This window comes from Leuciscus leuciscus (genome assembly GCF_965113295.1).
Source record: "Leuciscus leuciscus genome assembly, chromosome: 14".
Taxonomy (NCBI): domain Eukaryota; kingdom Metazoa; phylum Chordata; class Actinopteri; order Cypriniformes; family Leuciscidae; genus Leuciscus; species Leuciscus leuciscus.
The window spans coordinates 4,380,907-4,385,467 of record NC_138738.1 but is presented as its reverse complement, the minus strand read 5'-3'; the positions used below and the strand labels follow the sequence as shown (position 1 = coordinate 4,385,467).

At 33.5% G+C, this 4,561-nt stretch overlaps 1 protein-coding gene across 1 annotated transcript in view; it reads left to right on the top strand.

Annotated features, from left to right (window-relative positions):
• Positions 1-3,371: 3,371 nt before the first annotated feature.
• Positions 3,372-4,561, top strand: part of cUnh3orf18 (chromosome Un C3orf18 homolog) — an 18,977-nt gene continuing 17,787 nt past the window's right edge. Inside the window, exons 1-2 of the mRNA XM_082136581.1 lie at positions 3,372-3,462; positions 4,309-4,511. The gene's annotated coding sequence lies outside the window, so the exon portion shown is untranslated. The remainder of the gene's footprint in view (positions 3,463-4,308; positions 4,512-4,561) is intronic.

Here is a 4,561-nt window from a genome sequence, read left to right as displayed (position 1 = left end):
ACCCTGCAGTCTGCCCTGGGAAACCCCACGCCGCAGCGAGCGGCGCTCTTACGCAGGAATGGAATTGACACAAACATTTCCTAGCCAATTTAGCAACACTTGTACACATAAATGTACATTTTGTGGGGTAACCGTCTTTTTTATAATTTTTTTATTTACATTGACTTTTTATAATTATACAAACATATGCCATTCAAATCGCTTAACCACTTAACTGTCACCGCTAGCAGGGAGCTTAATTGGCGCTCTTTCTATTTATCGCATTTTTTCATATGAACATATTTTAGTAATAATCAAAAATTAGGTATCATTCGTATTGAAGCTTGTTTCACAGAATTCAAAATAAAATATATAAATATATAAAGTCAGAATTGGGTGATATAATGTCAGCGATATAAACTCGCAATTGCAAGAAAACAAGTTAATAGCGAGTTATAAAGTCAGAATTGCGAGAGAAAAACTTGCAATTGCGAGAAAAATTTCAGAATTGCGAGAAAAAATGTCAGAATTGCAAGATGTAAACTCGCAATTGTGAGATAAAAAGTTGCAATTATCTTTTAAAATGTTTTATTCTGTGGCGGAAACAAGCTTCCATACCCTCGAAAGTACGAATTATAAAGTCATCCTGTGAAAACCGTTTTGATATTGAACCTTACGTTACCATGGAAACGGTACAGTAAATTATTTTAGCACTTCTCCCCTAGCCCGGTTTCAGGTTTCATATTACAAAATGTTATTTTAATTACTTGATAATCAAAACCTTTTCTAATCTTGACAAAACACATATCATCATGTTATCATGTTCCATATTTTGTGATAGAAGTGATATTTGTACAGAAATTTATTAATTTGTTACAGGAGAAATCAATGGAATGTGGTTGACACCCGGTGGCTCATTGGAACTTCAATTCTTGTGATATCAACTTCAAACTTGGAACACAACTTGTTTAGACACACGTCCTTGATTTTATAGTAATTTTATAGTAAAAAATAATATGTCAAATATATATTTCATATAAAAAAATTAGTACAGTACATTTGATTTGATTTGAACTTTTTCATACTTTCATTTTTTGAAGTGCTTTCACTTCAGCAATAATCTGCTGAGTGTCTTCTTTAAAACAAAGCCAAAGGTCTATTCCAAAGCATCCTTGAATACAGCCAGATGCATTTTCACGTCTATTCTCAACAAAAAAAAGGAAAAAAAAGAAAGAGTTATTAGTGTATCAAAGCGACGAGGTCATTGTGTGATGAATATCTACAACATGAAACAAATTTTCTGCTTCCCTTTTTGCGCTGACATCACAAATCGTATTTTTCATCCCCTCAAAACACCTGTCATATAGAGAGCAATGGATCAATGAATTCCCAATGGATAAAATCAAGTCCCACCATTTATTCTTCTCACTGAATAATGTTTACTCAGAAATACAACACAATATGCTTGTAAAATGGTAAAATGGTTTCAAATGCCTTTGCATGTGAACTTTAATGTGCTCAAATCATTATTTGTAATATATTTCATATATTACAACTGGTCTGTTCACATAACATCCTGTTTGGTGAAAAATACTTTTTTGATCTTTAACCATCTGAATGAACAAATAGCACAATGACAGTCGGATTTAGACTTCATGGTAATGAGAATATTTGTAATGAAAATAATATCACAGTGCAAAACAATCTTAGTGGTCCTAAATAGTCTACATTTTCTTTATAAAAAATATCATTTTGATCCTGTCAAGAACGTGTACATGATACTGCATGATTTTCATATTCATTACCATGATCATACCATCAATATGTTTTGTATATTATACTATTTAATACATGATACTGTATATTACAATCTATATAACATGTAAGATTAAAACATAACTTGTCTGAGAAAAACACTGCCACTTGAGAAATGAGCAGTCAGATATAGGACTATTTATTTGAAGAAAATAAAATGTACCCAAAGAATATGTTTTTTAATTAATGCCTTTGACATATTCTTCTCATATTAAAGGGGTGGTATAATGCCCCTTTCACAAGATGTAAAATAAGTGTCTGATGTCCCCAGAGTGTGAAGTTTTAGCTCAAAATACCCCACAGATATTCATATATAGCATGTTAAAATTGTCCCTTTTTAAGGATGAGCAAAAACGCACCTTTTGTGTGTGTCCCTTTAAATGCAAATGAGCTGCTGCTGGCACAGGGGGCGGAGCTTCAAGAGCTCGTGTCCTTTTACCTCACACAGACATGCACTGAAAATTTCTAAAACTTTTAGCCTTTTATGTTCAAACCGGAGTCAGACAATGATGGAGAGACTCAAGAAGAAGTGACAACATGTAGAAGCAACAGGACATTTCTGAATGGTTAGTTGATGAATTTATGTAGCTTATGTGTAGTTATCTTCTAGTCATTGATTAGCATATTCTGTCTTGATAATCTATAAATCGTGTTCAGGGGCGGGGTTTATGTAAATTCTAGGGTTGGTGGAGGAAGCTCGTGTCCTACCAGCCATTTGTTGTAGTCCTTACAAAGCAATTTCTTTAAAAGCAAATATCTTTCATTTGCTTTGAACTTTGAGCATTATAACTTTGCAGATGTTGTTTATGCTCAAACAGCAACATTACACACTAACTCAAATTAGAAAAGTGAAATCAAAATCAACCACCCCTTTAAGACCGACTGAAAAAAAGGTTGATTTCTAAAAACAAGTAATGCTTGCGGTGGGTATAGCCTGTAAATAAACAACAAAAATTATGGATGTCTGAAATATGTGAAAAGTTTTTCAAACGTTATTTTTTTATTTATTTATTACTCAAGTTTTGTATATAATATGATTTGCAATGAAAAATCTAATACAAAATCATTGGAAGGGACATTAAATCAAACTTGGGCAAGTGAAGTAAAAAAAAAAAAAAGTCACATATGGTACACTGAGTGTTGCTTACATTTATTATCTTGTAACTAAGGATTATATTTACTCCTCTTAGCATGTTAGACAGTTAATTTGAGAGCAGTTTGGCTTGTGTTTTATAAACAGACAAATAAGAGGATTAGAGCGGATAAGCACTAACGCACTGTCGCCACTAGAAGGCAGCGTTTGACAGGAAGAGATTTTAAATAGCTTATGAACGACGCCATCTGCAGATTGTGTAGCCAACTAGTGAACACATTTTAATAATTGTTACAAAACATTAGACAACGGATGTGCTTTGGTCTTGAGCCCATTTTTAAAATGACATCATTCATAATCCATCCATCTTTTGGATTAATTTTTGACAACAATTCGGTTTAATCATGGATTAGTTGTCCCACACATGTTGGATAAAATGCGTTTTAATAATATTAATATTAATAATAAAATGTTGTTTTGACAGGTAAAGGCATGCGGTTATGGCTCTGTACCACGAAGGAGCCTAAACATGTCAAGATGCAGAACGCATGGCCTTCAAAGTCTTTGATAAGAAGGTAAATATTCTTTTTTATGATCATTTAGCCTATACACCTTACACAACTTTTTCACGGATACATGTGTATTACTGTGTATATATCATTAGCCGACTATTTTTAAGTGCATCTCAAGAAGAAATGTTCTTATCATATTTAATCTAAAAATAAATAATTTAATAATAACAATAATAAAGTTGTTTTCAAAATAATAAGCCGTTCTAAAGTACTGGTTATGGCAGGTTGCTAAAGAATTGCTAAGTGGTTGCTGTGGTATTCTGGGTAATTATTTACTTTAATTTAGATACTGTAGTTTGAATAAAGAAAATGATGTGAGGACCATTTAGATTTTTGCATTGTAGGATTATTTTCATGACGGCACTATATAGTTTATTGTATGTGTGTCTGTGTGTGTTGTATTTACACACACACACACACACACACACACACACACACACACACACACACACACACACACACACACACACACACACACACACACACACACACACACACACACACACACACACACACACATATTAATTTTAGATTAAATATGATCTGAACATTTCTCTTTGAGATGCACCCAAAAATAGTAGGCTAATGATATATCAATTATTAAATATAATATACACGTCTGTGAAAAAGTTCAGAGAAAAAAAGAAGAAAAAAAATATATGAATATTCTTGGATTCTAGGATTCTTGTTCATTTAGAGTGAATATAGAATTGACAGACATGTTCCTGACACATTCATTAATTAAGACTAAATAAAACAATTAAAATGAACAATAATGCCTTTTCATTAGTGTTTGAGACCCGAACCATTACCCATAAATCGTCTGATTTGAGTTCACATCATGCACAGGTGAGGCAGCAAGGGGTTAACATCCTTGAAATCTCTTCCCTGGACACATTCACAGCATCTGTGTCCAACCATTAAATCCTGTCCTCATTCCTGCTAAGCTAGACGAACAGCCAGCTGAGCCAATCACAGCCTTCAGCTGCCCCACAGCCAACCAATAGCAGAGCAGGAACGGAGGAGGGACGTTGCTGGATCACATAGCTTGGGTTTGTAGCATCCTTGTAGCTCTTCTTGTCTTGTCTCTGAATAAAATGAT